This window comes from Eleutherodactylus coqui, chromosome 1, assembly GCF_035609145.1.
Source record: "Eleutherodactylus coqui strain aEleCoq1 chromosome 1, aEleCoq1.hap1, whole genome shotgun sequence".
NCBI classification, from domain to species: domain Eukaryota; kingdom Metazoa; phylum Chordata; class Amphibia; order Anura; family Eleutherodactylidae; genus Eleutherodactylus; species Eleutherodactylus coqui.
Genome location: NC_089837.1, coordinates 342412349 through 342421484, shown reverse-complemented (window position 1 = coordinate 342421484; position 9136 = coordinate 342412349).

Genomic DNA, 9136 nt, shown 5'->3' with positions numbered 1-9136 from the left:
GGCTGTGAAATCACCGCTGTATTGCAGTTCACAGTGCAACACTCTGCAGTTCTTTGACATACTCCAGGGCCAGAAGCGCTTAGGGCAGGGACAGAAGACATATTGATTGAATATAGGCAGTGGGCCTTTGCAAAAAAATTTGGGGAAAAAAATCTATTTGGGCTGCCTGTGACTGTCTCTCAGTGTTCTGGGTCTCTGCTGGGTGTAGTAGTTCTCCAAATTCATACGCAGCCAGCTAAGTGTTACAGCAGGCTTGTGCAAAATTATTTCCTGGCTCTGTCTGGGCTGTGAAATCACCGCTGTATTGCAGTTCACAGTGCAACACTCTGCAGTTCTTTGACATACTCCAGGGCCAGAAGCGCTTAGGCAGGGACAGAAGACATATTGATTGAATATAGGCAGTGGGCCTTTGCAAAAAAATTTGGGGAAAAAAATCTATTTGGGCTGCCTGTGACTGTCCTCAGTGTTCTGGGCTCTGCTGGGTGTAGTAGTTCTCCAAATTCATACGCAGCCAGCTAAGTGTTACAGCAGGCTTGCGTAAAATTATTTCCTGCTCTGTCTGGGCTGTGAAATCACCGCTGTATTGCAGTTCACAGTGCAACAGTCTGCAGTTCTTTGACATACTCCAGGGCCAGAAGCGCTTAGGCAGGGACAGAAGACATATTGATTGAATATAGGCAGTGGGCCTTTGCAAAAAAATTTGGGGAAAAAAATCTATTTGGGCTGCCTGTGACTGTCCTCAGTGTTCTGGGTCTCTGCTGGGTGTAGTAGTTCTCCAAATTAATACGCAGCCAGCTAAGTGTTACAGCAGGCTTGCGCAAAATTATTTCCTGGCTCTGTCTGGGCTGTGAAATCACCGCTGTATTGCAGTTCACATGCAACACTCTGCAGTTCTTTGACATACTCCAGGGCCAGAAGCGCTTAGGCAGGGACAGAAGACATATTGATTGAATATAGGCAGTGGGCCTTTGCAAAAAATTTGGGGAAAAAAATCTATTTGGGCTGCCTGTGACTGTCCTCAGTGTTCTGGGTCTCTGCTGGGTGTAGTAGTTCTCCAAATTCATACGCAGCCAGCTAAGTGTTACAGCAGGCTTGCGTAAAATTATTTCCTGGCTCTGTCTGGGCTGTGAAATCACCGCTGTATTGCAGTTCACAGTGCAACACTCTGCAGTTCTTTGACATACTCCAGGGCCAGAAGCGCTTAGGCAGGGACAGAAGACATATTGATTGAATATAGGCAGTGGGCCTTTGCAAAAAAATTTGGGGAAAAAAATCTATTTGGGCTGCCTGTGACTGTCCTCAGTGTTCTGGGTCTCTGCTGGGTGTAGTAGTTCTCCAAATTCATACGCAGCCAGCTAAGTGTTACAGCAGGCTTGCGCAAAATTATTTCCTGGCTCTGTCTGGGCTGTGAAATCACCGCTGTATTGCAGTTCACAGTGCAACACTCTGCAGTTCTTTGACATACTCCAGGGCCTTCTGCACTACTGGTAATACACCATGCTGAGGGGTAGGGGTAGGCCTAGAGGACGTGGACGCCGGCGAGGACGCGGAGGCCCAAGTCAGGGTGTGGGCACAGGGCGAGCCAGTGCGGTGGCCAGGGGGAGAGGCAGGGCCAGACCGAATAATCCACCAACTGTTTCCCAAAGCGCCCCCTCGCGCCATGCCACCCTGCAGAGGTCAAGGTGCTCTACGGTGTGGCAGTTTTTCACAGAGGCGCCTGACGACCAACGAACAGTGGTGTGCAACCTTCGTCGCGGCAAGATCAGCTGGGGAGGCACCACCACCAGCATGCGCAGGCATATGATGGCCAAGCACCCCACAAGGTGGGACGAAGGCCGTTCACCGCCTCCGGTTTGCACCACTGCCTCTCCCCCTGTGCCCCAACCTGCCACTGAGATCCAACCCCCCTCTGAGGACACAGGCACTACCGTCTCCTGGCCTGCACCCACACCTTCACCTCCGCTGTCCTCGGCCCTATCCAGCAATGTCTCTCAGCGCAGCGTCCAGACGTCGCTAGCGCCACTGTTTGAGCGCGAGCGAAGTACGCCGCCACGCACCCGCACGCTCAAGCGTTAAACGTGCACATTGCCAAATTGATCAGCCTGGAGATGCTGCCGTATAGGCTTGTGGAAACGGAGGCATTCAAAAGCATGATGGTGGCGGCGGCCCCGCGCTACTCGGTTCCCAGTCGCCACTACTTTTCCCGATGTGCCGTCCCTGCCCTGCACGACCACGTCTCCCGCAACATTGTACGCGCCCTCACCAACGCGGTTACTGCCAAGGTCCACTTAAGTGGAGGCTGGGATAGAGTCAGAGCCTGGGACCGCTCACGTCCTACCCACCCCCCGAATTGCGTGCCCCAGCTCGGTGGTGGTATCTGCGGCAGTGTATGCTTCCTCCACTAAACCACCCTCCTCCTCCTCCTACGCAACCTCTGTCTCGCAATCAAGATGTGTCAGCAGCAGCACGTCGCCAGCAGTCGGTGTCGCGCGGCATGGCAGCACAGCGGTGGGCAAGCGTCAGCAGGCCATGCTGAAACTACTCAGCTTAGGAGAGAAGAGGCAGACGGCCCACGAACTGCTGCAGGGTCTGACAGAGCAGACCGACCGCTGGCTTGCGCCGCTGAGCCTCCAACCGGGCATGGTCGTGTGTGACAACGGCCGTAACCTGGTGGCGGCTCTGCAGCTCGGCAGCCTCACGCACGTGCCATGCCTGGCCCATGTCTTTAATTTGGTGGTTCAGCGCTTTCTGAAAAGCTACCCACACTTGTCATACCTGCTCGGAAAGGTGCGCCGGGTCAGCGCACATTTCCGCAACTCCAAGACGGACGCTGCCACCCTGCGGACCCTGCAACATCGGTTTTATCTGCCAGTGCACGAATTGCTGTGCGACGTGCCCACACAGTGGAACTCTACGCTCCACATGTTGGCCAGGCTCTATGAGCAGCGTAGAGCTATTGCGGAATACCAACTCCAACATGGGCGGCGTAGTGGGAGTCAGCCTCCTCAATTATTTACAGAAGAGTGGGCCTGGTTGGCAGCCATCTGCCAGGTCCTTGGAAACTTTGAGGAGTCTACCCAGATGCTGAGCCGGGATGCTGCAATCATTAGCGTCACCATTCCTCTGCTATGCCTCTTGAGAAGTTCCCTGCAAAGCATAAAGGCAGACGCTTTGCACTCGGAAACGGAGGCGGGAGAAGACAGTATGTCGCTGGATAGTCAGAGCACCCTCATGTCTATATCTCAGCGCGTTGAGGAGGAGGAGGAGGAGGGGGAGGAGCATGAGGAGGAGGGGGAAGAGACAGCTTGGCCCACTGCTGAGGGTACACATGCTGCTTGCCTGTCATCCTTTCAGCGTGTATGGCCAGAGGAGGAGGAGGGGGAGGAGCATGAGGAGGAAGGGGAAGAGACAGCTTGGCCCACTGCTGAGGGTACACATTCTGCTTGCCTGTCATCCTTTCAGCGTGTATGGCCAGAGGAGGAGGAGGAGGATCCTGAAAGTGATCTTCCTAGTGAGGACAGCCATGTGTTGCGTACAGCTACCCTGGCACACATGGCTGACTTCATGTTAGGATGCCTTTCTCGTGACCCTCTCGTTACACGCATTTTGGCCACTACGGATTACTGGGTGTACACACTGCTCGACCCACGGTATAAGGAGAACCTTTCCACTCTCATTCCCGAAGAGGAAAGGGGTTCGAGGATGATGCTATACCACAGGGCGCTGGTGGACAAACTGATGGTAAACTTCCCATCCAACAGCGCTAGTGGCCGAAGGCGCATTTCCGAGGGCCACGTAGTAAGGGAGGTGCAGAGATCAGGCAGCATGTACAGTGCAGGCAGGGGAACACTCTCCAAGGCCTTTGCCAGCTTTCTGGCTCCCCAGCAAGACTGTGTCACCGGTCCCCAGTCAAGGCTGAGTTGGCGGGAGCACTGTAAAAGGATGGTGAGGGAGTACGTAGCCGATCGCACGACCGTCCTCGGTGACGCCTCTGCCCCTTACAACTACTGGGTGTCGAAGCTGGACACGTGGCCTGAACTCGCGCTGTATGCCCTGGAGGTGCTTGCTTGTCCTGCGGCTAGCGTCTTGTCAGAGAGTGTGTTTAGTGCGGCTGGGGGAATCATCACAGATAAGCGTACCCGCCTGTCAACCAACAGTGCCGACAGGCTTACACTCATCAAGATGAACAAAGCCTGGATTTCCCCAGACTTCTCTTCTTCACCAGCGGACAGCAGCGATACCTAAGCAATACGTAGGCTGTACCCGCGGATGGAAGCATCGTTCTCTATCACCATCAAAAACGGGGACCTTTTTGCTTCATCAATCTGTGTATAATATTCCTCCTCCTCCTCCTGCTCCTCCTCCTGAAACCTCACATAATCACGCCGAACGGGCAATTTTTCTTAGGCCCACAAGGCTCACTCATATAATTTTTCTAAACAATTTTTATACGTTTCAATGCTCATTAAAGCGTTGAAACTTTCACCTGAACCAATTTTTATTTTAACTGGGCTGCCTCCAGGCCTAGTTACCAATTAAGCCACATTAACCAAAGCGATTAATGGGTTTCACCTGCCCTCTTGGTTGGGCATGGGCAATTTTTCTCAGGTACATTAGTACTGTTGGTACACCAAGTTTTGGGGGCCCTCGCCTACAGTGTAATCAAATTAATTTTTAGCCCACCTGCATTACAGCTGACGTTACATCAGCTGTGTTGGGCACTGCAATGGGATATATTTATGTACCGCCGGTGGGTTCCAGGGAGCCACCCATGCTGTGGGTCCACAGGGAGTTGTAACTGCATGTGTCCACTTCTAAAGAACCCCAGTCTGACTGGGGCATGCAGTGTGGGCCGAAGCCCACCTGCATTAAACATGACATTACCTCAGCTGTGATGGGCAATGCAATGGGATATATTTATGTACCGCCGGTGGCTTCCTGGCACCCACCCATGCTGTCGGTCCACAGGGACTTCACAATAGGGAGTTGTACCTGCCTGTGTCTATGAATTAAAAACCCCGGTCAGGTTGGGGCATGTAGTGTGGGCCGAAGCCCACCTGCATTTAATCTGACGTTAGCTCTGCTGTCCAGGGCACTGCAATGGGATACATTTATGTACAGCCAGTGGGCTCCAGGGAGCCACCCATGCTGTGGGTGCACACGGAATTCCCATTGCGGAGTTGTACCTGCCTGTGACTATTTATAAAAAAACGCGGTCTGACTGGGGCATGCAGACACCTTGACAGAATGAATAGTGTGTGGTACATAGGTTCCCCATTGCTATGCCCACGTGTGCAGCTCCAGATGGAGGTGGCACAGGATTGGATTTCTCATTGCTTCTGTACAGCATTGTGGAGTATCGCCCTGACCCTTTTAAAGAGGGTTGCTGCCTAGCCGTGCCAACCCTCTGCAGTGTGTGCCTGCTTTTCCTCTGGCAGACGCACTTATAAATAGACATGAGGGTGGCGTGGCATGAGGGCAGCTGAAGGCTGGGCAGGGACAGTTTGGTGTGCGCTGTGGACACTGCGTCGTGCGGGGGGGGGGGGGGGGCAGCATGTAACCCAGGAGAAGTGGCAGCGGAGTGTCATGCAGGCAGTGATTGTGCTTTGTTGGAGGTAGTGTGGTGCTTAGCTACGGTATGCATTGCTAATGAGGGCTTTTCAGAAGTAAAAGTTGTTGGGAGGGGGGGGGCACTCTTGCCGCTATTGTGGCTTAATAGTGGGACCTGGGAACTTGAGATGCAGCCCAACATGTAGCCCCTCGCCTGCCCTATCCGTTGCTGTGTCGTTCCCATCACTTTCTTGAATTGCCCAGATTTTCACAAATGAAAACCTTAGCAAGCATCGGTGATATACAAAAATGCTCGGGTCGCCCATTGACTTCAATGGGGTTCGTTACTCGAAACGAACCCTCGAGCATCGCGAAAAGTTCGTCCCGAGTAACGAGCACCCGAGCATTTTGGTGCTCGCTCATCTCTAATAATAATGCATAAAAATAGTAAAAAAATGACATGGGAAAACGGTCAGTTTTTCACTGACCAAAATCACACTCAGCCGTGAGAATACAGCTTTAAGTTGCAAAACTCCACCCTTTAAATTCGTCATCACTCAAATCATACCGAAATCTGACAGGGCCCCACTTTCTTCGAAGAATTATATGCGCATCTCCTTATTAAACCTAGATTCTAAATTATTCACAGCAATCCTCGCAATCAGGCTAAGGCCCAATGTCCACGGGCGGAACTGATTTATGGAAGATCCGCAAATCAAGCCGCCCATAGGGTTACATGGGCGCCCGCAAGTGAAATAAAGCATCCAAATAAAGATGCTCCATTTCACTGCAGATCCCGCACAGACGGCTTCCATTGAAGTGAATGGAAGCCGTCTGATCCGCGGCCGGTCCACCATTGAATTGCAGACAGGCTGCAGATTTTGCGAGAAAGCAGGAGTTTAAACAAAAAAAACTCCACTGAGCATGTGCGGCGGCGCATCGGCTGGCACTTCCGCACACATCTGTAGTGAAAAGGAGAGAAGACCCGCAGTATCTTCTGCCATTGGCAGGGTCAGATTCCGCTGCGGGCTCCCGCATGCGAAATCCAATCCGCCCATGGACATAAGGCCTAAATCTTAAATGTTGCTATGATTAAGGCTGTATAACAGCTGAAACACGTCAGCTTGTCTTTTAATTCCTGTGCGCATGGGAATTTTTAAAAATATGTACCCAATAAAGAAGTGATTTTTTTAATATAAAAAGCCCTAAATCTTATTACCCCTTATTAGATCAGTGTTTTTTTACTTTTGAGAAATCCATCACAATATCAATGATCTCTGCTAAGAAGAATCCACTTCTGTAGGGTCCGTATTATGTCGCCATACGTGGCATTGAATCAAGCTTATTTTTAAGCTTGTTAGTTTGATATCCTCTCTATCATACGTGGTGTAGGACTTAATGTAGTGGCGATCATGGGAGCATTTTCTATGTTCCCAGACACTCCTATGTCTTAGCAATATTTTCCTATTTGCAGTATTTTGAATGTAGCTATACTGGTCCCCTGATAAATGCATGGCTGGATGAAATGCATGGGTATAAATAGTACTGGAGATTCGACCGATTGATAGGGCTGCAGTAGGGTCCCTCAGAATACAGACCAGATGGAACAGCTGTTTTCAGGATTATTGCCCACTCGCCTCATCATCTTTGGGTGATATAATAGATAGGGCCACTTAAGGATAGACTCATCCTTGGTTCTTATATCTTCTCTACCCCACAGTTAAAACCTCTTTGGCAAGTGACCTATGACAACCATGACTATTCTAATTTACCTAGCTGACTGGTCTGTTGTTGCATACACTATGTAATATTACTATATGTAATTCTGGCACCTTTTATTTTAAAACTTTATATGAGGGTTATTGCATACTGTGATATTTGCAACATCCAAACTGTCACTTTGGTGGAATGTCATGGACTCCATTTCAAGTTGAAGTGCACGTTTTTGTTGGCCGCAGTCAGTTACATCAGACCAATATAGTGTTCATGAACATGCAAGGTACCCATGGATGCGAGGTATTTTTCTTTAAGAGTATTAGGTCATAACCCTTTCTCAATACCTGTCTGAAGAAATTTTAGGATATTAGAGTAAATGGGACCTTTATTAATATCTACCTGCATCTGTAGTAATAAGAGGATCTTCCATTAGCCAATGCAACCCTTTCTCTACGTTCGTTCACCATTGATGGGAATTTCCTACTGAACTGGAGATACTCAACTTCTGATCCAGGAAGGAAGGCGATCTGTCCCAAAGTTCCAAAATTTAAGGCTGGAGTTATCTGGAATGAAATTGTGTCCAACTCACAGTAGGAAGGCATGAAGTCTGTAGACCCTGAACAGCCATAGCTTGTTTGAGAGAAATTTTAATGGAGTCCATTACATTTACACATCTCTGCTGTAGTAACTGAGCTTTCTCCTGAGGTAGCAGGCATAATTGTAACCTGAAACCAGGAGGAATCCTAGAAAACTGCATCTCATATTTGGGGCAAGGGAAGATTTTTTCCGGTTTATATTGCAACCCAAGCTGGACATTATTGATAAAACCCTCTGAATCTCCACTGCAGAACCAACCAGAAGAAAATCGTCCTGGTATGGGGTGATGACCACGTCCTGTTTTCCCATGTGAGCCTTCATCTTTGTAAACAATTTTGCAAAAACCCTTGGGGCCTGAGATATCCCAAATGATAGGGCTTGGAATTGAAGATGTCATATTGATTGCTTGGTCATTGCCACTCAGGTATTTGTAATCGAGGATGTATAGAAACTTGATAATGGGCATCCTTGATGTCTGTCGATGCCATCACACATTTCCTGTATAGATAACAAATTCATCCGAACAGACCTCATCCAGAATTTTTGGTATACAAGGAATCTGTTCAGGTTGTTTAAATTTACAATTCCACGAATGTTTCGAAAAAAACTAAAGGAACCGTTCAGTTTTGTTTTTTTACTAGAAAGAGTGGAATAGGAACCTCTCCCTTTCTCTACCTCTGGAACTGGAGCCAAAACCTTTTTGTCTATGAGAGATTGTTTTGTGGAATCTGACCTTAGATCCGTGAGGAGAAATCTTTCTGGAGGAAGAGAAAAAGTCCAGACTATACTTATTTTACCACCTCTTTAATTCAAAGTTTTGCTGACATTTTTTCCCAGGCCTGGAAATAGCGGGATAGACAACCTCCAACCTAGTGTCATTGTTGGTTTCTATTGGTAGAGTCAGACTGTTTATAGAACATGAAACCCTTGTTTTTATTACCTGCAAGTTTCCAGGATTTATTCTTATTAAACTCTTAATTTCTACCCCCCCTTCCCCTACGAAAGGGCCTTTGTTTTCTAGGAAAATCAGGTGTTGGGAGACCCTTCTTTTTATCTGAGGATTTTGCCAAGATATCATCCAATGCTTGTCCAAATAAAACCTCACCCTGGCAAAGAACGGCACATAGCCTAGCTTTTGAAGCTAAATCCCCATTCCAGCTTTTAAGCCATAAGGCTCTTCTTGCTAATTTCGATAAAGCTGCTCCTCTGGCACTAAATCTCAATGCATCAGCAGACGCATCTGAAATAAAATCAATCGCCTTGGTCATAGTAG